Raw genomic sequence first — 25,428 nt, forward strand, 5'->3', positions numbered from 1 at the left:
CAGATTCCCGCTGTGCCGTGCACTGGGCTGGCAGCACCGCTGCTGCAGGAGTCCCTCTCCAGGGTCTCAGCATTCTCCCCACTGCCCCTGGGCTCCTGGCTGGGGATGGGCTCCAGCAGCAGCTTGGGTGAGGTGGGTGGCTGCTTGCTCTCCCAGGAGCTCTGCCACGACAGCTCTGCTGTGGCCCCACTTGTGTTGCTGGTGTTGCAGGAGCTCTGAACTGTTCTGGGCACAGGAGGCAGCTGCAGGAGGGTGAGCAGCTTTTTGGGCCTCCAGGCTGAATCACTGTGCCAAGGACACAGGGTGATACTGCAATCCCATCCCCTCCAAGCTCACACAGCAACTCTTAACTGAGCAGGATCCTTCCTGCAAGCCATCCTCCCTCACACCTGTCCATTGGGTGCAGTGCCTGCCTCCCTGCCAAGCTGCAGCCCACCTGCCCTCGCAGAGCAGGCAGAGGGGCAGCAGCTCCCTGCAGCTCTGGCCCAGAACAGCCTTCAGGACTCACCTGGCCTGTCACTGGTGAACACACGGGTCTGCTGGTCTCAGCTTTTTTCACCTGATCAGAGACGCTGGCCCCGAGAGATAAAACAGAGCATGAGCACAGGGCCACAGACTGCACCAAAGCCCTGAGCCTGCCCCCAGCCAGGCACTGGCCAGCATGCCATGAGGGACGGCTGGACTGTCCCCAATCCCACGGAGCCTCAATGGAGGAGTCGTGGCTCATGCTCAGGCAACAGGCTCTGCTCTGCCAGACAGAGGCAGCACAACAGAAGCTGCTTCCCTCTTGCCTGCACCCTGCCTGACACTGGCAGTTAAGCAGCCTGGAGAGCAGTAACGGTGCAGCTGCAGGAACATCCCCTGTGAGAGCAGAGCTCCCCCACCCACACCCTGCCCCACTACCTGATCTCCAGCACCAGGCCCAGGAAAGGGTCAGAGGTCTCCCAGATGCTCTTGCACGCTGAGAACTTCACTGCAAAAGCAAGAGCAGTAAGCAGACCCTGGCACAACACCTGCACCCAACACCACCCCAGCACAGCACAGGCAGCTGCCGTGTTCCCCCTCTCCAGCTTTGGGCTCTGGGATGTCGGCACCAGGATTCACAGCGTGCAATTCCACTGTGTGCTGGGACAGCAAGTGCTGGTACATAACTGCCAACATGGGTTCCTCAGGGGGTGGCAAAGAGCTGGGGGCCCCAGCCAACAGCTTTTTCCATCACTACAACACACTCCACAACCCACAGGAACCACAAGACTGACCAGCTGCACCTCTGGGTAAGTTACACACACTCAGCAGTTTTCCCAAAAGATTTTTACTGCAAGGCTCTCAGGGAAACCGCTGCCCTGAGAGTCACAGGCCCAGGACCTGGCAGCCAGCGCTCACCATGGACCACAGGGATCTGCCAAGGACTTGGTGAACCAGCATGGTGGCCTGGGCCTGGTGATCCAGCCTGGAGACAGCAGCACCAGAGCTCACACTGCCCCTCCGCAATGGCCACCCCTGTCACCCACCGCTGTGTCCTCAGCATCCAAATCCATCCCAGCGGCAGCTCCTCTCTCCCTTCCCATCAGGAGCAGCTTGCCAACATTTATCCAGCACTTGCAGTGGCCACTAAGCAGGCCTGGAGCTGTCGGGAGAAAGGACTCCCTGGAGCTCACCCAGCTCTAAACTCAGCCCCAACCTGCCGCTGGCTCGGCAGCCGGCACTGCGAGCAGCGCAGAGATGGAGCAGTTGGCAAAGAGCTTTAATCCTCCCTTTCTATGGTCTCTATGGGGCTCTATGGGTCTCCATGGGGCTCCTTAGGGCTCCTTGGGCCCCTACAGGTCCCTTCGGGTCCCTATAGGGCTCTATGAATCTCTATGGAACCCCCAGGGTCCTAAAACCTTCTCTGGGAACCCCCAGGGTCCTAAAAACCTCCCAGGGAACACCCAGGGTCCTAAAACCCTCCCGGGGAACACCCAGGGTCCTAAAACCCTCCCGGGGAACACCCAGGGTCCTAGAAACCACCCACTCTATGCAGATCCCTTGAATGGGACCTGGCAGCTTCCAAACTACTGTGACCAGGCCACATGCAACACCCCTCAAGGACCAGATGGACAAACATGGGGCTCTCAGGGCCTTCTGACCAGGACACCTCTCACACACACAAAAGAAAACCCACACTAAGGTGGGAGCATGGAGCACCAGGGCAAAACATGATCAGCCAAGTTTCTTCTAGCAAAGAGCCTGCTGGCTACTGCAAGGACAACTATTGCAGGAAAATGTTAACAAATAATAAACCAAATATTAACAAATGCAAAAGGCCAGTGACCAATGAAGACTGAACACTTACCCTGGGATTGCCCCCAGGCTCAGGAACAGGATTACACCAAGAGGCTTGATCACCATGGACTGCAGGAACCAAACAGGGAGTCCAACACGGGTGAGGAGCTTCCTTGGCATGTTGTGATCTCCTTCTTCCTCAGTCACCTGCAGTGACGGGAGGGGGTGAGGTAAAGACACAGGACACATACAAAGGTGTACGTTCCCACAGCTAGAAATGGAACATGGGTGACCTTTGTGCTGAGACCTATCAGGTTTTCAGGCAAATGAATATTCATTACTTGTCTGTGTAACACCACCAAGGCACAAAAAGCTTTTGAAAAGCCTCTGAGATGATCCTGGGTACAATCACACGTGAATAACCTATTAAAACACGAGTGTTTATTCCCTCAAGCAGACAGACAGCGCCAACGTACCTCTGGGACAGCCCAAGGCTCAGAACCAGGATCCAGCTGAGAAGCTCGATCAGCTCTGCCAATGCCATGGCCTGGAGTCAAGCACAGAGCAGAGAGGTTTCCAGGCTCACAGCGCAATACTCCTGCATTTCGGGTGAAAGAGGCCATAAAGAACAGAGAAAAACAAAACAAAACACAGCACAACATAGTTAGGACAACAATGCCCATATATTGCAGAGATATAGCCGTATTTGGGGAAAAAACTGGCAAAATGACAAAATATTCCAAATATTTGGGGGCTAAATTGGCCAATACAGGCAAAAGTATCTGAGTATTTGGGCAAAAAGTGGCCAAAAGAGGCAAAACCATCCACATTTGGGTGCAAAACTGTCAGCAAAGGTGAAAACATCCCATATTTGGGATCACAGCGCCTCCATTAGGGGAAAAAATGGGCAAAAGCACCTGAGTATATCTGGTAAAAAGAGCCAGAAATAATAAAGCACCACTAGATTTGGATCAAAAATGGCCAAATAGGGATATAACATCCCCAGATTTGTGGTGAAATTGGACAAAAAAGTCAAAGTATGCCCAGATTTGGGTAAAAAATGGCCTAAAATGGCCGAAACACCCCCAGATTTGGGTAGAAACTGGAGTGCAAAGCCAAAGAACTCCCAGATCTGGGCAGAAACGACCCCAAAGGGCACAAATGTGCCCAGATTGAACTCAAAACTGGCCCAAAGTGCCAAAGCAATCCCAGCTTGGATTTGAAACAGGCCCAAAGGCTCCAAGCGTGCCCTGGGACGGGGCCGTGTGGCACGAGGCTGGGGGGCAGCGAGGGCCCCACAGGGACTCAGTGCTGGTTTCTGCCCCTGGGCCACCACCCCCACAGAATCACAGAATCACAGAATGGACTGGGTTGGAAAAGCCCTCAGAGATCATCGAGTCCAACCCTTGGTCCAACTTTAGTCCGTTTACTAGATCATGGCACTAAGTGCCATGTCCAATCTCAGTTTAAAAACCTCCAGGGACGGCGAGTCCAGCACCTCCCTGGGCAGCCATTCCAATGCCTGACCACTCTCTCTGCAAAGAATTGCTTTCTAATATCCAGCCTAAATTTCCCCTGGCAGAGTTTAAGCCCATGGCCCCTTGTCCTATTGCTGATGCCTGGGAGAAGAGCCCAGTCCCCACCTGGCTAGAACTGCCCTTCAGGTAGTTCTAGAGAGTGCTGAGCTCAGCTCTAAGCCTCCTCTTCTCCAGACTAAACAAGCCCAGCTCCCTCAGCCTCTCCCCATGGGTCTTGTGTTCAAGTCCCTTCCCCAGTCTTGTTGCTCTTCTCTGGACCCGCTCCAGCACTTCAATCTCTTTCCTGAGCTGAGGGGCCCAGAACTGAACACAATACTCCAGGTGTGGCCTCCCCAATGCAGAGCACAGGGGAAGGGTCACTGCCCTTGTCCTGCTGACCACGCTGGTTTGGATACAGGACAGGATACCGTTGGCCTTCTTGGCCACCGGGGCACACTGTTGGCTCATGTTGAGCTTCCTGTCAATGAGTACCCCCAGGTCCCTTTCTGTCTGACTGCTCTGTCAGACATTCATCTTCAGACGAGGAGGAAAGCCATAAGACCTTATGGATTAGGCCCAAGCAAAAACCCCAGCTACTTGAGACACTTAGACTAAGCCTAAAATACGAAGATCTCTCCATAGGGATTGTTTTTATACTGTACTTCCACAATCTGCTGGCAGTACAAAAAAATAAGCTGCAGATCTACTTAAGCTGAGTCATGGTGGTTTGGTGCAGGGATCATGCATCTCATGGGAATATTTCCCCATTTCTGCTCTGGTTTTCAGTGTATTACACCAAAACACCCACCTGATGACATCCTTTCAAGAGCAAAGGCAGCAATTTGCAGAATTCCGCTTCTTTGGGGAACTGAGAAATTGCTGAGCTGACACCAAGTCCTGCAGTGTCCCTGTCACCTGCAGAGCCACCACATCCTCGCCACGGTAGCGGCATTGTGACAAAGGTTCTATGTCAGCTGGGCGTGGCAGCCGAGCGCCCCCTAGGGGAGGGGGAGCCTGTCAGCCCCGGGCCTGTCACTGCCTGCTGTCCCTCCTGTCACCAGCCAGGCCTCTGAAAACTGGTCAAACCATGGCTAGACTTGGGGCCAAAGTGGAACAAAGTCTCCAAGAGACAAGTCGGGAAGAAAGATATGGGACAGAGGGAGAAAGCGAAGGGAGCAGGAGAAAGGGAAGGAAGAATAAAAAGTAGTGTTGGGCTGCAGGAGTGAGATGGAGCAATTGAAAGAAAAGAGGCAGGAAGCAGGAGAGTGAGAGAAAAGGAAAGAAGAGCGGAAAGAAGAGACATGCAGCCAGACGAGGGGTTAGTGAGAGAGGATGGGACAGAGAACAGGATGAGAAGGAAATAAGGCAAGGCAAGGACAGGCAAGGACAGGCAAGGACAGGCAAGGACAGGCAAGGACAGGCAAGGACAGGCAAGGACAGGCAAGGACAGGCTAGGCTGCAGGACATTTGTTTGGTTCATAGTTTCTAGGACATTCGTCTTCAGACAAAGAGGAAAGCCATAAGACCTTTTGGATTAGGCCCAAGCAAAAACCCCAGCTACTGGAGACACTTAGACTAAGCCTAAAATACAACAATCTCTCCATAAGGATGGGTTTTATATTGTACTTCCACAATCTGGTGGCAGTACCAAAAATATGGTCTCATTTTCTTTAGCACTGAGCACAGAGGTTGGAACATGATCTATGAAGAAATCCATCTACAGTCAGCCTGGTTTCATTCGAGGCCATCAGGACAAGTTGAGTTCACATTCACCAGGAGTCACAGCAGGTCCCACCCGTCCCTGCAGACCCCAACAGCGCTCCTGTGCAGGGTGCCGAGGAGCAGTGAGCACAGAACAAGAAACCTCCCTTCCAAAGAAGCCCCCAGCTGGCTCTTGAACCAAGCTGCACAAGCAGCAGCTGAGAACAACCTCTGCCACAACTGCACCTGGCTCTGCCGTCTGCACAAGGACACCAGCTCCTGAATGATCCCCAGCCCTACAGACACAGATCTTCCCCAGGGCAGGGATGAGGAAACACCAGAGTGCACGGACACCTGGTCATTCAGTTGAAGCTGCTGGGGAGAAGGACAGAGGACTAGAGAGAGACAAATGAGACAAGAGAGAAGACAGAGGAGCCCAGAGAGAAAGAAACACACAGGGAAAAGGATGGAGAGATGGAGAGATCAAGGCAAAAAGGGACAAGGAGCCGTGATGAGACAGGGAGGAAGAAACAGCAGGGCTGAGGAGCAGGACAGAGGGATGGGGAGTGGGGAGGAGGAGAAGCAGGAAGGGGGTAGAGAAAGACAGGGAGGGGGATGGACAGATGGAGAGACAAAAAGAAAGGCAGGGAACAGAACAAAGGGACTGAGAAACAAAGCAAAGTTCAGATCAAAATGAAGAGACTGGAAAGGGCAAACATGCAGCAATGAGCTGGAGGAAGAGGAAAAGAGGGCTGAGGAGCAGGAAAGAGGAAGAGAAGACAAAGAAAAGGCAGAGCCAGCTGGACAGGGGAGATATAGTGAGAAGGGATGGGGCCGGGCACAGGCAAGGAAGACAGAAAGACAAACAGGACAGAAAGACATCAAGAAAGAAAAGGGGCAGTAATCTGGACAGAGATGGAGAAAGAAGCAGCAGGGAAAGGGAAGACAGGCAGAAAGACAGAGAGGGAGCAGGAGAGAGAAAGAACAATAAGGGTTGGGGGTACAACAGAGATTGGGAAAAAATCCTGGGGTGGGCAGCAAGATGGAGAGGGAGTGAAAAAGAAGAGGGGCAGGAATAGGCGCAGGGAGCAGGACAGAGGGATACAGTGAGAAATGATGGGGCACGGAGCAGGACAGAGCAACAGACAAGAATGACGACAAAGAGAAACCAGGGATGGTGAGAACACAGAGGGGTGGAGACGGAGAGGGAGACACGAGAAACCCTGCACAGAGATTCAGAAGGGTGGAGGAATAGGTGAGGAAGCAGCAGAGGGACAGAGGGAGAAGAGATGAAGAGGAAGAAGGGCACAGTGGGAAAGAGGAGGGAGCAGGGAGGGACTGGGACACAAAACAGGGGGAAATGTCCCCAAGGGCCCAGGACTCACCACACTTGCTGCTCTCTGCACTGCCAGGCAAGCTGTGCAGTTCAGGCACTTCTGTCGTGAGAAATGCAGTTGTGATTCGTGCTGAGATGTTTGATGTTTACAGATACAACCAAATGAGGCTCGGGCTCTGAACCTGCAAAAAGGAAAAGGTGGGTAAGTTCTATGTAAAAAGTTCTGAAACTTGTTTATGAGGTTATATTGATAGAGGGAGCTAACAGGGTTAACCAACCACATAATAAGGGCCTACTAACGAACTAACACTTGAAGGCACATAATGAGTATCTAGTTTAGAGCCACATGTAACCAGTTGTGTTAAGAAAAACCAGAACCTCATCAAATGCCGCGATGAGAAGTTTTACAGCACCAGCTGTAACCTTGAGGAGACAAGACAGCCAAGATGGACAGCAAAAGGGGGCCAGTCTGGTTTCAGTTGACTTGGCAACTTGGGACACCCATAGATACCATAGAGACCATAGTGACCCAGAGACACCCACAGGGACCATAGAGACCCATAGAGACCACAGAGACCATAGTGACCCAGAGACACCCACAGAGACCATAGAGACCCATAGAGACCACAGAGACCATAGTGACCCAGAGACACCCACAGAGACCATAGAGACCAGAGAGACCATAGTGACCCAGAGACACCCACAGAGACCATAGAGACCCATAGAGACCACAGAGCCCATAGTGACCCAGAGACACCCACAGAGACCACAGAGACCATAGTGACCCAGAGACACCCACAGAGACCCATAGAGACCACAGAGACCATAGTGACCCAGAGACACCCACAGGGACCATAGAGACCCATAGAGACCACAGAGACCATAGTGACCCAGAGACACCCACAGAGACCCATAGAGACCACAGAGACCATAGTGACCCAGAGACACCCACAGAGACCATAGAGACCCATAGAGACCCTGCGCAGGCGCAACAGGGGAGGGTCAAGGAGGAGACTATGGAAATGGTTCTCTGAGACTCATTTTAATAAGAAGCGGGAAAGGTTATGAATATGTACAGGCGTTCCTGGGGTCATTATGAATATGTAACACCTTACTGTATTTAAGCACACCTCTTATTGTTTCAAGGCGTGCGTGTTGGGCAGAGCGAAGCCCCCGCGCACCCAGCGCTGTTTTGCTTATGCTCTAATGAACACGTGTTACAGGAATACAATTAAGGAATTGGATTAAACGTTGTTTATCCATAGAAAAAGCCTAAGTTATTTATTTCGTTGCTTTACAACAAGTGATCGAATCTGCTATAGAACAGTTCAACCACCTCCTGTATAGCAAAGGATAAAAGAAAGTATGGATTTTTGTTGCATCTGATCCGTAACGCAAGTACCAATTAAAAATACATTAGCAGTGGGTTCCTTCAAATATTCCCTGTGCAGGCAGTTCCTGGCACGATTATATCAGCGTTCTTACTATTTTACAGGAGAAACACAGGGCACGGCTGATTTTGCCCACGTGCAGCGCAATGATCACACGAGTGTGGTGAACTGGGTAACAGGTCCTAGAGAAGGAAAATCAGGCTCCGTGTGCAGAGCCAAAACAGAAACCCTTTTCAAACTGCTTAATTTTAAAAACCTACAACGGCTATAAAGTAGAAAAAAGAGCAGTGAATGTGTATAATGACACAATTAGAGGGTTTTCCAGTTCCATGATGTGCTCTTTTACTACAACGTGTCTGCTGGAGTGGATATCCTGGACACAAACAGGCGGGTTCCTGGTGTTGTGCCCATGGTGACTCATCCACTGTGGCCGTGGGTGTCAGGCCTTGATACCACAGACACAAAACCTTGGGAGGGAGGAGATCACAGGAAAACACTTAAAGATAATGAGCCAGCAGACTTGGTTTAATCTTTAGTTAAAAATACACAGGGCTGCTGCCTTTTCTCCAGTTTAGCTAGGACGGGCTCCAATATCTCTATTAATTCTAATTACAACACCTGACAAAAATTAAGGGGGGAAAGCTTTGTTTTTACAACGGTAAATACAGTCTAAATCGTAATTAGGGAAACATATAAAGGGGTGTAGCAGATGAGGCACAGACTCTCTTTAAGATGCAGAGAGACGTTTAATACAAACTCAGGTTTGTATTTGACACATCAGGTACCTCTGTCCCTGATGTACCAATCCCGTATCAATCCCTCTGTCCCTGATGTACCAATCCCGTATCAATCCCTCTGTCCCTGATGCACCAATCCCGTATCAGTCCCTCTGTCCCTGATGCACCAATCCCGTATCAGTCCCTCTGTCCCTGATGCACCAATCCCGTATCAGTCCCTCTGTCCCTGATGCACCAATCCCGTATCAGTCCCTCTGTCCCTGATGCACCAATCCCATATCAGTCCCTCTGTCCCTGATGCACCAATCCCGTATCAATCCCTCTGTCCCTGATGTACCAATCCCGTATCAATCCCTCTGTCCCTGATGTACCAATCCCGTATCAATCCCTCTGTCCCTGATGGTTCATGTCCCACAGTCCTTGCTGCTTGTGTTATTCCACCAGCGCTTGTTCTCACGCTGTGACTCTTGCAGTTTCTCACAGGCCTGATGTCACAACCCCGCCACATCTCCCCCTTCTTTGTTCAACAATTGCAGCCATAGCAGCGTGTAACTGCACAGCCACTGCACCATTAAAGCTTTTGTCAACCATTCGTTGTGCACAAGAGAAGACACATGGCACACAATCAATAAGTACCAGACTCCACATACAAACATTCTAAGCAGCGGGTTAAAGGGCCGTGTTTTGCAATTTTTGTGGCACCCATAACTGTTACAGAATCGCTACTTAATATTCCCCGCATAGTGTTTAACACAGAATAATGAGCTCCCAGTCAACTATGAATTCTCATTCTCTGTTCTCCAAGTCAGGACCTATATTAACATATTTCTCAGCTGTCGGTTTAAGACGGTGTAAAAACTCAGTGGGAGACGCCTCACGATCCCTGTTTAATCTCAGAAGGTTTTGGCGTATTTACAGCTTTAGGCACAGCGTGTCTAATCCCGTATAAAATGCACTGTCCATAGCAATGCAGCCTGTCCCCCGATATAAGGACATCAGGATCCCACCCTGGACTGACCGGGGGACAATTTTGATCTCATGTTCTCTGTGTATTCTACACCAATAGCTGTTCTTCAACAAACCTTTGACTGGTTTCCATTTCTTTCCCTGATTATCCTTTTTCAAAACAAATGGATCTGAAGGGGATAAATACAATGCATATGTAACATTATGTATTGTGTAATATGCCTTATGTAATAGGCAATATAGGATTTAAAATACATACATTACTATATACTACATGTAGCATATCACTATACTACACATCTCAAAGTATACCCACCTAGACCTGTGCAGCATATTAATATTATTTACAGTGGCCACATTAATTACAATATTCAATCAGATTCTCCCTGGTTGACTCCCTGTTGAACAGCAAACGATCCTTTTCCAGTGTCAGAAAATACAGCCCGGGGGGATTTCTCCCGAATCCTCCTGTCGATTGTCCACTACCTACTTCACAATCACATTAACAGACAATTGGTGAACCGTAAGTACTGGACTATAAAATCACCCAAGGCACAAGTAACAACAACAACAAACCACTAAAGACACAAACAATTCTACAATTGCTAAGGCTCAAACAGCAAAATCACTAAAGGTACCTTCACCAAATTACTGTTCCCTCGTTTTTCTCTTTTCTTTATTGTTTTCTCATTTTTCTCTTTAATTTTCTCTTTCTTTCTTTTTTTAAGTTCCCCAGTTCACCAAAATGCACAGACGCGAATGCGCAGACCCAAGGCGCTGGTGTCGCCCACGTCTCGCGCAGGCAACGTGCCAACCCAACCAGACAATGAAAGTGCCTTATCTCATTGACGGGGTTTTACCTGCGTCCCGAGCTGGTCCCAGGATCTGTGGTCCCTTCCGGGAATTCCCCGGTGCCGGCACAAGGTCCCAGAGATCCTGGGGACCACGGCAGGTCAGGCAGATCATCCCATCCTCGTCGCCAGAAAACGATACCGAAAAGTCGGCAAAGAGACTCTTTAACACTGGCCGTACTTCACTGGCAGTAATCCCTCCTGGATTCACACCCTCTCTGGATGGCACGGGTGCCAACTGTTGGCAATCAGGGCAGGACATAAGAACGCTCCTGGCCTGATCCACTGTCATTTGAAATTGACGTTTTAACGCCTTTGCACTCTGGTGAAAGGATTCATGTGATCATTTAGCTTGCTGCAAGGCTTCAGGCACAGTGAGCAGCACAGCTTGTGCATCGGCCCTCCTATTGCCTTCCGCAAGAGGTCCTGGAAGGGCCGTGCGAGAGCGGGTGTGCATTGCATAAAAACCATGATGTCTGTGATTTATTAGAAACCATAGCATTCTCAATTCAGCCATCAAAAGAGGATTATCCTCTTCCTTAAGAAAAGAAGCTTCCAGGCGGTTAAGGATGCCAGCTGCACAATATGAGCCAGTTCCAACATTCCAAGGTTTGTTACAGAACACCTCACAGCGATCCCAACAGCTGTCAGCTCAAGAACTTGTTTGACCCTTGGTCTCTTTTTCTACCTTGTGTTTGCAGCACTGGGTATCTGAGTTCAGCCACGTCATTACAACTTTACGTGAGCGACCAGAGGCAGCAGTAAATACAGTCTCGTCACTTACTGGTCGTTGCTGACAGCAGCATTTATTGCGAATTCTCCTTCATTGCAGGAAGAAATATACCTTCAGGTCTATCTCACACATAGCATATAAACATTCTCTGCCTTTCATTATTGGTTTTGCATGCATTTCTTTTATTATCCAAACTGTTTTCATTGGTGTGTGAGCTAGAAAAACCCATACAGCCACAATCACCTTTCCCTGACCTGAGCTCTCCTGACCTGTGGTTCCACCACCGGTGTCTTCTCTCTTGATCCCTCTTGACTGGCAGGTGCGCTCCAACCCCCTTTATCCATCACTCTTCCTCACAGGTTCACCTCCTTCCTTGCTTTTCCTTTGCACGCTGCTCCCCTGAAGAGAAACACACGGAGGACTGAGCTACAGCAGCCCAAGGGCACTACAGTCAGACAGGGGCTGAGTCCGGGGCTGACACCTCCCCACACCCCACAGCGCGCCCACCTTGCCTTGGCACCAGCCCCTCGCACAGCCCTTCCCCTCAGCTCTGCCCTCCCTGCAGCACAGCTTCCGCACGTGCCCTGCTCAGGATGGACCCCAATGTCACGGGTCAGAGATGTCACAGCTCAGTACAAATGCCCACGGTCCTCACCTGCTCTTTGGTACTTGCTGGACCCCAATGTCACGGGTTAGAGATGTCACAGCTCAGTACAAATGCCCACGGTCCTCACCTGCTCTTTGGTAGTTGCTGGACCCCAATGTCACAGGGACACACCTGAGTGCCATCCCGTCCTGAGCTACCTCAGCATTGCCCACTGCAGCCTCCCCGACGCCATCTCCTCCCTGAGCTCCCTCAGCCTTTCCCGTCAAAGCCTCCCCGATGTCACCCCTCCCTGAGCTCCCTCAGCCTTTCCCGCCAAAGCCTCCCCGATGTCACCCCTCCCTGAGCTCCCTCAGCCTTTCCCGCCAAAGCCTCCCCGATGTCACCCCTCCCTGAGCTCCCTCAGCCTTTCCCGCCAAAGCCTCCCCGATGTCCCCCCCTCCCTGAGCTCCCTCAGCCTTTCCCGCCCAAGCTCCTTCCGCGCCGTCCCGCCCTCAGGCTCCTCCGCCGCTCCCGCCGCTCCCCCCGTTCCCGGCCCCTCCCCGCGGCAGCGCCGCCCCCGCCCCTCGCGCCCCCTGGCGCCCCCACGGCGGCCCCGGCCCCGCCTGCGCCGCTCCCGACCCGGCGCTGCCCCCTCCCGCTCGCTTTCCTCCCTCTGCCCTGCGGCACCGCGGGCTCCCCCCTCCGCCCCACGGCCCCGCCCGAGCCCCGCGCAGCGCTCAGCCCGGGGCTCCCTTCCCTCACAGCCGCCCGCGTGTTTCCCCCTCGCCCCTTGCCCGGCCCGGGGCCGCGCTCTTGCGGCTGGCTGCCCCTCGCCTTCCTCCTGCCGAACCCAGCCCGTCCCTCCCCCTCCAGCCTCCCCCCTCAGCCGGGACCGGGGCGGCCCCGTCCAGTCTCCCCGCTGTCCGCCCGCCCCTCGCTCACCGCCGGCCCCGCCGCTCCTCGCGCGCTGCTCCCGCCGCCGCACCGGCGGCACGCGCTCCTCGGCCCGCGCGCCTCTGCAGCGTGGCCCCGCCCATCCCGCGCAGGAGCCAATCCCGTCCGCGCCCGCCACCGGGCCCCGCCCCCCCTCCCGGCCCGGAGCCGCCGGCGGCCGCAGAGCGGCGCTGTCCGCCCGCAGCGCGGCCCCGGCCCCGGCGGGTCAGCGGCAGCGGGGCCGGGAGCGCTCGGGCTGCGCCCGCCCGGGACGGCCCGGGACCGAGGGCTCCGCCGCTGCAGCCCGTTTCGTGCCGTTTGCACCCCGGCTTACACGGCTGCAGCCTTCCTGCTGCTGCAGCTCACACATCTTTCTTCCTTCTAACTGCACAGCAGGTCACACTCACAAACGTTCCGTGCTCGTTGGCATAAGAACATCTGCAGAAGAATCTACAAACATTACACAGATATACCACCGACCACAGCTTTCTGAGCTTTCAGGTTAAAGTTCTGCAGATACCCATGTTTCAATCAAACAGACACCACCAGCAGAGCTGCTGCCTCTGCCGTCTTTGCTCAGAAAGCAGTGACAACACCAGAAAACACATTGGCAGCCGGTGCTTTGACCAGTGAAGGCGGGATCTGCAAAAGTCTGATTAAACCAAACAGCCTGAGGTCTTTAACAAGCTGCAGATCTGCCAGGAATGCTGAAATGCAAGAGTTTACTCCTGCACTATTCCACAGTGGAACAGCCGCTTCATATCAAAAATCATCTCAAAGTTCCAAACCGGTACATTAAAAAGCTGTCACTAGGTATTAGAAGACCACTGCAAGATCTTATTGCTTTTGAGTTAAATCATAATTTTTCAATAAACCAAAACCCAAACAGTTTCTGCAGTCTGTTGCTCATCCTCCTGTTCATTCATTAGCACTGCAGCAATCAGTTGTTATACGACGTGTCAACAGAGGCGATTGAAAAACCCCAAACAAAACTTACTGTATCTAGTGGTGTATCTAGGATGCTGTATCTGGGATGCTGTATCTAGGATGCTGTATCTGGGATGCTGTATCTGGGATGCTGTATCTAGGATGCTGTATCTAGGATGCTGTATCTAGGATGCTGTATCTATGATGCTGTATCTGGGATGCTGTATCTAGGATGCTGTATCTAGGATGCTGTATCTAGGATGTTGTATCTGGGATGCTGTATCTAGGATGCTGTATCTGGGATGCTGTATCTGGGATGCTGTATCTGAGATGCTGTATCTGGGATGCTGTATCTATGATGCTGTATCTAGGATGCTGTATCTATGATGCTGTGTCTAGGATGCTGTATCTAGGATGCTGTATCTATGATGCTGTATCTGGGATGCTGTATCTAGGATGCTGTATCTAGGATGCTGTATCTAGGATGTTGTATCTGGGATGCTGTATCTAGGATGCTGTATCTGGGATGCTGTATCTGGGATGCTGTATCTGAGATGCTGTATCTGGGATGCTGTATCTATGATGCTGTATCTAGGATGCTGTATCTATGATGCTGTATCTAGGATGCTGTATCTATGATGCTGTGTCTAGGATGCTGTATCTAGGATGCTGTATCTAGGATGCTGTATCTCTGATGCTGTATCTATGATGCTGTATCTGGGATGCTGTATCCTGTTCATTCATTAGCACTGCAGCAATCAGTTGTTACACGATGTGTCAACAGAGGCGATTGAAAAACCCCAAACAAAACTTATTGAAGCCCACGGACCCCCCGCCCTCCCTGCCCCCCCCACCCTGAGCCCACGATCAGCACCTGGTGCGGGAGAGGAGCACAACTGGACAGACAGAACCAGAAATGCGACTGCGGGGAGAAGGAAACACCAAGGGAGCTACAGCTTCCTTAACGTTCCAAATCTGGTGTCTTCCAAACCAAAGCACATCGTCCTCGTCATTTAAGAAGCAAAGTTGCTTTGTACGCGTCTGATCCTCACCCAGCTGCGTGGTTCCCAAGTCCGCTGAGTTCCGCTGTGCAGCCGCCCCCGCGGCTGTGCCCCCTTGTCTGGAGTCCCCAGTCGCGGGACAGTGAGTGGGGTTGGGCTCCAGTGACAACGGAAAACACAGAGAGTCAAAAGGGAAAAGTAATTAGAACAGAACACCTGAAACCAGCTTCATTTTAACAATTTATTTTTACTCTGTTATAAGCACATGAAGTACAGGGGCCACGGGCTCTGTTACTACCACGTATGTGCCTTATTACATAAGCACAGGAAACAAGGAAGTAGCATTCCTTCTATTTTTGATGCAATGACGAGCTAATCCATCTCCTGAGATGGCTTCCAGACCTGATTTAGTATCTACACCGTGTTGTGCTGCAGATAAATCCCTCAGGTCAGCATTAATCGAGGACAACGTGCAGAAGGAGCAACATGCAGGTCAGCACAAGATCCTGGATTCCTGACGAGAGTCGACTTCGAAAATTGTCTAAAAATGCTACAGAAATTGTAGCAGATAAACAACAGCAGCCACAATTTGTTCTACGGCGTTTCCATAGAATGTAACATCGAAACACTGTTGGAACGGCAGCCCTGCCGGGGTCACGGCATCCTCGTGCTTTCTGTACAAGTCACACGTGCGCAAGGTTCACATCTCGAGCCTGTGGCTGGAAACAAGACACAAGCACAAGAGCTGAGGTGATTCCCGTTTCTTGCAGCACTCTGGCTGGCAACTACTTCCCCACAGCACCCCCGAGTCTGTAAAACAGAGGTGGAAAAGGAAGGCACATTGAAACTCCTCCCAGCTTCCCCAGCCCTCTGCACATTCCTGCTCCAGGCAGGAAAAAACCCACTTTCTTACCGGCCCGGTTTAAAGCAACAGGACAGCACAGTGCTTGCAGGGCTGGGATTGCGGCTTCAGGCGACACAAACTCAGAGCAGCCCTGAGCAACCCTGCAGACTCCAAGGAACTTGCTCTCCTCCAGCAGTCACGACCTTGTCACCAGAACACGCAAGAACAGCCTGGCCAAGAGAGCGTGAACCGCCCAGCAACAGCCCCAGTGACCAGGGCCTGCGCCAACATCCTCGCTGGAGTCGATGGGCGGTTCTGGCTTGAAGGGCAGAAGATGAAGCGATGGCAGCCAGTGCCCATGGCGGGGAAGGGGGGCAGGTGGCGGCAGATCTCCTTACCCCACTGCATGTCGTTGCCTGGGATGTTCGTCCTGAACACACACAAGTTTACTGCACTATATATCCGTTCATTTCCCTCCCCCAGGGCCAGCAGATTCCCCCAGGATCACACATCACTCTGGGCTCCGTTGGGACGTAACCTACGCCCTGTTTGACAAGCAAACAGACAGCAGAGGCTGCTTTCACTGGGAAAAAACCTCACACTCAGCGTTTTGAAAGCCAAACAGCAGCAACACCTGATCTCCTGCGTCTTTAGCAGGACCCAGAACATGGGCGTGAAGCAGCACTGGCAGGAGCACCAGAGAACCACAGAAAATCTCAGCAAATCCGTATTCCCGAGCGCTGTTGAAGGAGTTTCTGCCCGCTCCGCCGGGGCTTTCCCCGAGCCCAGCAGCGCGGCTCTGCCGTGCGGTACTCACTCCAGCCAGCGCGGGTGCTCCGAGTGCGCGTCCCTTCAACGTCCTTCTGCAACAGAGAAAGGCGACTTCGTGACAGGATCACAGAGTCGTTTGGGTTGGAAGAGACCCTCAAGATCATCGAGCCCAACCATAACCCAGCTCAGGCACTAACCCCTGTCCACAAGAACCTCATCTACACGTCTGTTAAACTCCTCCCGGGATGGTGACTCCACCACTGCCCTGGGCAGCCTGTTCCAGTACTCTACAGCCCTTTCCAGGAAGAAATGTTTCCTGCTATCCAATCTGAACCTCCCCTGGCACAACTGAGGCCGGTGTTTGCACCAACCCCAAAGTGAGAACCCCCAGACCCGCTTTGAACCAACGGGGCAGCCCAAGACAACCCAGCAATCCTTTCCTAGCAGAAGAGTAACTCGTTCTTATAGGACTGAGCTTCAAATGAGAGCTCGACAGAGGTCATTCCAAGATTAAAGGGACTTCTCGGTCAGCTGCTTCACTGTGCCTCAGTTTCCCAGAGCGAGCAGTGGCAGCTAACGCACCTGCCAGGCAGACTGCTGAGGGAGAGGAGTCTGGGGGGAAACAGAAGACGGGAGCCAGGGAATTGCTTCCACTACACTGCGACACCGGTCCTGTCTCATCTCTCAACTGCTAGAGCTTTGGGGAGGCTACAATCTTTCCTGCGTATGTAACACATCCCTACTCAGATGATACGGCATCGTCTCTGCACGTGCAGCCAACGGAAACAGCAGCAAACAAGAGCAGAGGGAAACCATCCTGTTTAAACATGTTCTTTGTAAAGAACCCGCTACTCACCTGGGTTTGTGAGCAGCACAGTCCGCAGGGAGCCTTTATCTGCCTGGGATGACACCGCGGGAGGACTGGAAGCCTAAATGAGCCACAAAACAGAATGTCTGTCACTGCAACAACACGTTCCATTAAGATCAGGTCATGATTTCCAAGGCAAAGAACACGAACCGGGCACGGGCACGGCCAGGACCCAGCACAGACCAGGCATGGCCGCGACACCAAGTCATCCGGCTCCACCGGAGAGCGCCCAGAGCCTTCAGAAGCATCAGCCTGCTGACAGACAGCCGTCCTGCTGCAACGCTCTGTCTTTATCACGTCCAAGAAACAAGTTTGGATCATCACAGAGCAAATACCCTTCTAAACAAAACCCCCCGGGGCAGACAATGCCCATCGGGAGCGTCTGAGGAAACCACCGAGGCTTCCCGTGGGGCCAAGGCTGTGCCCCGCACCCCCCACTCCTCTGACGGAGTCACCATGTTCCCATAGCAGACCGGCACGGCGTGCTCGTCTGCCTGGCTGTACGCCACCCTCAAGGTGACCCGGGGGGAACGTGGCCCCTCGGAACAAGTCACCAAACACCGCGCAGTGCTCGGCCACGCGCTGCTTGTGGAACGGGCCGCTGCTCTGCTCCCGCTCAGCTCTGAGCTCGTCGAGGGGGATCAGCGCTGCGAGGAGAGGGAAACGCTGGAGGTGACACCGGGGGACCCAGCGCGGGGCAGGGAGGGGGTGGCGGGGCACACACCTGTCCGGAGCCACGCTGCTCTTTCCAGCTCGGCATTACAGAATCACAGAATGGACTGGGTTGGAAAAGCCCTCAGAGATCATCCAGTCCAGCCCTTGGTCCAACTCCAGTCCGTTCACTAGATCATGGCACTAAGCGCTTTGTCCAATCTCAGCTTAAAACCCTCCAGGGCCGGTGAGTCCAGCACCTCCCTGGGCAGCCATTCCAATGCCTGATCACTCTCTCTGCAAAGAATTGCTTCCTAATCTCCAGCCTCAATTTCCCCTGGCAGAGTTGAAGCCCATGGCCCCTTGTCCTATTGCTGATGCCAGGGAGAAGAGACCAATCCCCCCCTGGCTAGAACTGCCCTTCAGGTAGTTCTAGAGAGTGCTGAGCTCAGCTCTAAGCCTCCTCTTCTCCAGACTAAACAAGCCCAGCTCCCTCAGCCTCTCCCCATGGGTCTTGTGTTCAGTCCCTTCCCCAGTCTTGTTGCTCTTCTCTGGACCCGCTCCAGCACTTCAATCTCTTTCCTGAGCTGAGGGGCCCAGAACTGAACACAACACTCCAGGTGTGGCCTCCCCAATGCAGAGCACAGGGGAAGGGTCACTGCCCTTGTCCTGCTGACCACGCTCGTTTGGATACAGGAGGTTCTGGCGGTTCTCCCTCGGGGTCTTCTTTCTTGCCTTGATTTCCTTTGCCCGCAGCAGCTTCTCACGCAGCAGGCTGATGTTGTTCTTTGGCTCTTCAGACAGGGGAGAAAAAACCACATACCTGATAAATTCCAATACCCAAAATACCCAAACACAAAGCGCCTGCAGAGCGTTAGAGTGGCTGTGAAAGAGACACAAACTCCAAGCCAGCAGAGACTCGAATCTACCACCTCTGCCTCCCTCGGCACCTGCACGCGTCTGCCGCCTCCTCCCCCAGCTCATCGCACCCCAGGCCCAGCGGTTTCCCAGCCCAGGAGCAGCTCTGCTCTCTGCAGCCAAACTGGGTTATTTGCTGCAGGTGCTCTACAGCTCTGGTTCCTGCTCTGGTTCCTCTGACACTACTGGGTTTAGGACAAGATGAAACGGCCTCAAGTTGCGCCAGGGGAGGTTGAGGCTGGATGTGGGAACAATTTCTTCCCCAAAGGGCTGTGGGGCATTGAACAGGCTGCCCAGGGCAGTGCTGGAGTCACCAGCCCTGGAGGGCTGGACAGACGGACATGAGGTTCTCAGGACACGGGCCAGTGCTGGGGGTGGGTTATGGTTGGACTCAATGGTCTTGAGGGTCTTTTCCAATCAAATGATCCTATGGTTCCACGGAATCACTCCTCTACTCTGCTCCAGGTCTCTTGGCAGGTCCTGGCCAGCCTCCCTCCTCCCAGAACTGCCATCCGGTTCCCTGAAACATTTGCACTCTGCAAACTTCTCCATCAGAAAAGGGCCAACCTTGTGCCAAAGCCCCTCATCAGCTCTCTCCAGAGCACAGTTTGGGGCAAAACGCAGCCCCAGCAACAGCTGCCTTGACCTCCAAACCCCGCACGGCGCAGCCCCTTGGGCGAGGACCCGGCTGGGGCTGCTGTGCTGCCGGGCCGTCTGCCCCCAGCGCGGCTCCCTGCTCCTTCTCCGCCAGCCTCAGGGACCCACTGACACTGCGGGATTTTTCCAGCGCTTCTAAGTTGCCGACATCAGGATCCTCACTGGGCATCGGCCCCAGCGGGGCTGCCCGCCTGAGAGCACAGCTGGGGATGGAGAGTGGAGAGAAGCAGCTCAGTTCATATACACTGTGATTCACTTACAACAGACGCACCCATCGTTAACCAAGGACATGGTAAATGCTTTCTGAGCACCTGCAAAACGAGGGGAGGATGATTCACAGAATCACAGAATGCCAGCGATCCTGAGGGCCCTGGAAAGCTCATCCAGTGCAATCCCCCCATGGAGCAGGAACACCCAGATGAGGTTACACAGGAAGGTGTCCAGGGGGTTGGAATGTCTGCACAGAAGGAGACTCCACAACCCCCTGGGCAGCCTGGGCCAGGCTCTGCCACCCTCACCAGGAACAAGTTGCTTCTCCTCTTTCAGTGGAACCTCCTGTGTTCCAGTTTGCACCCATTGCCCCTTGTCCTGTCCCTGGTTGTCACCAGAAGAGCCTGGCTCCATCCTCCTGACACTGCCCCTTTCCATCTTGATCCCCAGGAATGAGTCCCCCCTCAGTCTCCTCTTGTCCAGCTCCAGAGCCCCAGCTCCCTCAGCCTTTCCTCACACGGGAGATGCTCCACTCCCTCCAGCATCTTGGTGGCTGCGCTGGACTCTCTCCAGCAGTTCCCTGTCCTGCTGGAACTGAGGGGCCACAGCTGGACACAATATTCCAGGTGTGGTCTCCCCAGGGCAGAGCAGAGGGGCAGGAGAACCTCTCTGGCCTACTGACCACCCCCTTCTAGCCCCCCCAGGTCCCATTGGCTTCCTGGCCACAAGGGCCAGTGCTGGCTCATGGTCACCCTGCTGTCCTCAGCACCCCCAGGTCCCTTTCCCTACACTGCTCTCCAACAGGTCCTTCCCCAGCTCAGACTGGAACCTGGGCTTGTTCCTGCCCAGATGTAAGTCTCTACCAGTGCTGCCCAGCGCTGATGAAATAAAGAATGCCGCCCAACAGCAGCACTGCCTCTGCTGCTCAGTCGGTCTCCTCGTTTCCAGAGAGTTCCCGCTTTCTCCAGAGCGCAAGAGACGGGGCCGAGAGAGCCCGCGAAGAGCCGGAGCCGCCCCCGCCCCCCCGAGCCGGCCACGCCAGCAATTCCGCCGCCCGAGCGCTCTCCCCGCACGCCCCAAGCGGCTCCCGCTGCCCGCCCGGGGGAACCGGGGCTCCCGGCCCGGGACTCACCGGCCGTGCCGATCGCCGCCCGCTCCGGAAGGGCCCGTTCCCATGGCGACAGGGGCCGCGCCGCGCGGGGTCCGGCCTGGAAGGCCCCGCAGCCGTAGCAACGGGGCTGTTGAGCGCGGAGCCTGCCTAGAAACGTCCCCGCAGCCCCGCGGGACGGGCTCTGCCCTCCGGGAACCCCTCCCCACCGCCGGCCTTGCTGCTCCGAGCGGGCAGAGCCCGCGGGAGGGACCGGAGCGGCCCCGCTGTCAGCCCGGGGTGCCCGGACGGGAGGTGCAGCCCAGCACAAGAGCCAGGGGTTTTCAGAAACCGGCCCGAAAAGGACAAGCTGCAGTTCCTGTGGGCTGTGGAACATCCTGGGGGTGCTGGGACCCGCAGTGCAGGGTCACAGAGTCACCCAATCCCAGCCTGGTGGGGCTGAAGGGACCTCTGCAGAGCCCCAGTGCAACCCCTGCTCCTGCAGGGTCACAGAGCAGATCACCCAGGGCACGCACGGGGAGGAACCAGCCTGGACACCGCCCTGGGGACCGTTGTGTGCTGGACATGGCCTTTGAGAACCAGAAGAACATCCCGGAACAGCCTCCAGACCCAAGGACCTGGGGCAACTCATTTCTGCCCTCAGTTCTGGCTTCGTCCTTCCAGGTCAAACTGGCCGTTTCTCCAGCCGCCGCCTGTGGCTTTTCGGCTCCAGAGGACGAGTATTTCCCTCCCAGCTCCATCAGCAAAGTAGCGCCACACGCGGATTCATGGGCACAACTGTCACAGAAATGTTCTTGACCCCAGGTTCCATGTATCGGAGACTCAGGCATTTGCGCTTTAAAAATAGACTTTAATTATAGGATGAAATACAGCTTAAAAGGTACAGCAAAGAAACAGCCCAGGCTGGGGGCCTCTCAGGGGAGGGAACACAAGGCGAAAGAGACTTGGGCTTTTAAACCCATTTCTCTAAGAAAGCCTCTAAGAAATGCTGGTCAGGGTAGGGAGGACGGCCGGGACGCTGGGACAGGTGAAGTGCAGTAGGGCCCTTTCCTCGGCATCTCCAGAAATAACTGCGTAACCTCAAAGGAATCGTGGTCCAGAGAAGGGCAGAAGGACGGACGGGATGCTGACAGACGTGAAGTGTTGTATGGCGCTTTCTTCAGGGACTCCAAGAAGATCTTCTCCTTTTCTAAGTAATCATCCCCCTGAGAAGAGGGGAAGGATGCGTGGGAATGATCCCAGAAAGTGCCGCAGAAACAGGGCCACAGTCCAGGGTGTTGCTCACCAGCGAGAGAAGCATCCCAAAGCCTCCCCCGTGCCCTGTCCCCATGAAGGGGACCCCTCCCCGTGCTCCTGCAGAGCCCAGAGCCTCGCAGTCTGAGCAAGACCCGCAGGGGAAGCCTCCAAGGGCGTCCCTGCCTGGGGAAAGACCCAGCGGGGACCTGGCGGCACAGGACGGGGACACCGCAAAGCCAGGGCAAACGGGCTTTAGCCCACCGGCCTCTCCCCTCCTGCCCCCTGCGGGCACTGCCCTGGCTCAGAGAGCTCCGCTGAGCCCCTGCGCAGGACGCGGAGGCCAATTCACACCTGAGGTTTACACACAGGGGCACTAAACCAGCCCCAGGAGCATCCCGAGTCTCCGGAGACACTGGTACAAGCGCAGCTTCCCCCGGCAAGTCCCTTCCCACCCGCAGCGCGTGGAAGCCTCACCCGGGGTGCTGGAGAGACCCTCGGTCGGGGCGCCGAGGTCCTGGGCTGCGGTCAGCGGTGTCACGGGGGGGTTGTGCGCAGAGAGCCGAAAGCAAAACGACCATTGATGGTTCCAACCGTCTGCCCTGCTAGGACATCAATACCCAGGATGTATTCTTGAACTGGGGCAACCAACACTGTTCCAGTAAATGGCTTGGGATTTGCAATTGTGAGGGGAACAGCAGCTTGGAGAGCAGGGCTCAGATGTCCCCCCAACCACAAATCTGTGATGTAGCATCTTTGTTCTTAATGTCACCATGTAAAACTGTGACCTCAGCCCCCGTATCCACCAGAGCTAATGCATTCAAAATCCCCCAGACTGCCACTCTAGAGTTAAAGGAACGTAAGGGCGTCGGTTCTTCCGCAGTTCCCACACAGCGGGGGGGCACTGGATGAGCTTTGACGGTCCCTTCCAACCCAAACCGTCCTGTGACTCTGTGAACCCGCACTGCCCCGGCTCAGCCCGGCAGTGCCGCTGGGAAAGCGGCTCCAGGACAGGGTGAAAGCGCCGGGCGGCAGCTGCTGGCGAGGAGGGGAGGGCAGCGTGAGAGACGAGGCCGGGCAGCCCGGAGCAGAGGGTCTCGCTCGCTGAGACGGCGCTGTGGAAACCCTCTGGGGATGGCGGGAGCTGAGGGCAAACCAGTGGGAAACAGCTCCTGGGGCGCTGGGACCAGCCCTGCTGTAAAACTGCGTGTCTTTGCTGCCCCCGTGCCTGCCGTGCCGCACGGCCATCTGCCTCCCCTGCGTACCCCTGCAGGGCAGGGCCTGGGGCCCGCGAGCGCCCGCCCGCCGGCACCGTAACTGCGCCTGGAACCGGGCTGTGCTGAGGGACAGACGTCCTGCGGCAGCGGGAGAGCCCAGGAACGACACCGTCTGCTCAGCACGCTCAGGGCGCTGCACAGCTGAAGGACACCAGGGCTTTGGCATTCTCCTCCAGCTTTATTAAATCCAGCCCTCCTCCCGAGAAGAGCTGCACCTCCGCCGGGCTTAGCGGGGCCAGCAGCACAGGGCTCGCAGGGTCCATCGCGATCGTGGCTGCTCCCTTGGGTTGCCCAGGATGCGGATGGTCTGGGCTGCCAGGGAGCAGATGGAGGGTTCGCTGTCCCACTCCAAGGGCTGAAGGGCTGCAAGGGAAAGAAGCAGAACCCAGATGAGCTCCCATGTCTGCAGAGACCCCCGGGCATCCCCTCCCGACCACGCTCCCTACTCACCGCTGCAGATCTCAGCCAGCTCCTCCTCCTCCCTTCGGTCCCTCAGGGGCCGCGCAGCCAGCCCTGGGCACAGAGTTCCGTCAGCCCCTGCTCCCTCCCCTCACCAGGGCTGAGCCCAGGGGAGAGCAGGAGCCGAGATGGTGGCACCGGGCAAGGCGGCCACCAAGGCCACCTGCGTGGGCAGGGCTGGGAGGGGAGACCAAGGCCCTGCCCGGGGCAGCCGGGGCTCTGGCAGCCACAGGGCTGCTCCTTGTGCCAGGGCAGCGGCGGGGACTGGGGCCAGGCTGCCGAAAGAGGGACCCGGGGGCTGTGACTCACCGATGAACCTCACGGCCGCCTCTCGCAAGCTGGCCTGAGCGTCCCTCAGGTACGGCAGGCTCTGACTCAAGAGCTCTTGAGCTCTGCTCCTGTCCCGCTCCAGCTGGAGAGAGCACAAGGGTGTGAGCACGTCACTGTCCCTCCCCACTTGGCTGGATCAGTCTCTCCTCCCATGAACCCACGCTCCCCTTCCCCTCCGGCCATTCCCGTGTTCCAGCCAGGAGCCCCGTGGGGCTGAGAGAGAGACACAGGCCGAGGGGTCCCAGGGGTGCTGAGAGCCCTCCCTCCCGCTGGCTGCGGGGCAGAGGGAAGAGCCCTGGGGGCTCTGTTCTTGAGCACAGGGAACAAGGATGCAGCTCGGGGCTGCAGCAGGACAGGGGAGGCACATCTGCAGAGCCCACAGCACAGACATGTGGGGCAGCCCCATCCAGCCTGGGCCCTGGGCCTTGGGGGTTGTCCTCACCAAGCACTCTCCAATCCTCCATGCCTGCTGTGTCTGCACCAGGTGTTGGAGCTGTTTCCACTTGAGGAGCTCTGCTGCACCGAGGAGGGCTTCCCTGGCGACCTACGGAACAGCAGAAGCGGGGAGATGGCACCACGGTTGGGGCAGGAGACCTGGTGTCCCCCTGCTCTGGGCTTTGTTCCTGGGGCGATTCTGCCCTTAGGGAGCGGGGACATGCCCTGGCCCAAAAGCCCAGGGGTCTCTTCCCTGCATCGCTGCTCGGCTTTGAAATCTGTACCTTGGCCACGCTCTGCACTTGGTCACTCATGCGGAAGAAGAGAGGGAGCAGGCCATGTCGCACCGTGTTCTTCATCTCCCTCTTGTCGTTCCCCACCACCATCTTCATCAGGTCTCTGAAGAGGCTGATGGAGCTCTCTCTCAGCTGGCTCAGCTCCTGGGAGGGAGCAGCACAGTAGGACCTGAGCACCAGCAGCTCTCTGCCCACGGGGAGCAGAAGCTCCTGCATGGCTGATGGGAGGGGAGACGCTCCAGGGCGGCATTGTGCACACTGCAGTTGTGGCCAGATCTGCGGCCCTGGGTCCATGAAAGGCCACTCGTGAGACTTGCTCAGGCAGTGCCTGTGCCTCAAAGTGCTCTCCCAGCCAGCCAGCACCCCCAGCAGCCTCAGCAGCCATGGTGGGGAGGAGCTGTGGGAGCAGCGGGCAGGGAGAAGCTGGGCT

The 25,428-nt window shown here is 55.2% G+C and overlaps 3 long non-coding RNA genes across 9 annotated transcripts; all 3 read right to left on the reverse strand.

The window, feature by feature from the left end:
* Positions 1 to 2,332: 2,332 nt before the first annotated feature.
* LOC135577852 (uncharacterized) lies at positions 2,333 to 12,225 on the reverse strand. Its single transcript, XR_010469378.1, has 4 exons — positions 11,749 to 12,225; positions 6,866 to 6,998; positions 2,739 to 2,860; positions 2,333 to 2,469 (listed from the first exon to the last, which is right to left on the reverse strand). It is a non-coding gene; the product is annotated as an uncharacterized LOC135577852 (long non-coding RNA).
* Positions 12,226 to 15,168: 2,943 nt separating this feature from the next.
* Positions 15,169 to 21,148, reverse strand: LOC135577835 (uncharacterized). Of its 7 annotated transcripts, none has more exons than XR_010469377.1 (3): positions 20,993 to 21,148; positions 17,413 to 17,485; positions 15,169 to 16,648 (listed from the first exon to the last, which is right to left on the reverse strand). It is a non-coding gene; the product is annotated as an uncharacterized LOC135577835 (long non-coding RNA). The 7 variants fall into 7 exon arrangements; XR_010469372.1 differs by having other exon boundaries at positions 17,413 to 18,869; positions 20,993 to 21,135; XR_010469375.1 differs by lacking the exon at positions 20,993 to 21,148 and adding an exon at positions 18,149 to 20,986 and having other exon boundaries at positions 17,413 to 17,676.
* A 2,026-nt stretch (positions 21,149 to 23,174) lies between these two features.
* LOC135577855 (uncharacterized) lies at positions 23,175 to 24,498 on the reverse strand. The gene is made up of 3 exons (XR_010469380.1): positions 24,247 to 24,498; positions 23,929 to 23,991; positions 23,175 to 23,841 (listed from the first exon to the last, which is right to left on the reverse strand). It is a non-coding gene; the product is annotated as an uncharacterized LOC135577855 (long non-coding RNA).
* Between the last annotated feature and the right edge of the window lie 930 nt (positions 24,499 to 25,428).

This window comes from Columba livia, unplaced genomic scaffold (genome assembly GCF_036013475.1).
Source record: "Columba livia isolate bColLiv1 breed racing homer unplaced genomic scaffold, bColLiv1.pat.W.v2 Scaffold_153, whole genome shotgun sequence".
Classification (NCBI taxonomy): Eukaryota; Metazoa; Chordata; class Aves; order Columbiformes; family Columbidae; genus Columba; species Columba livia.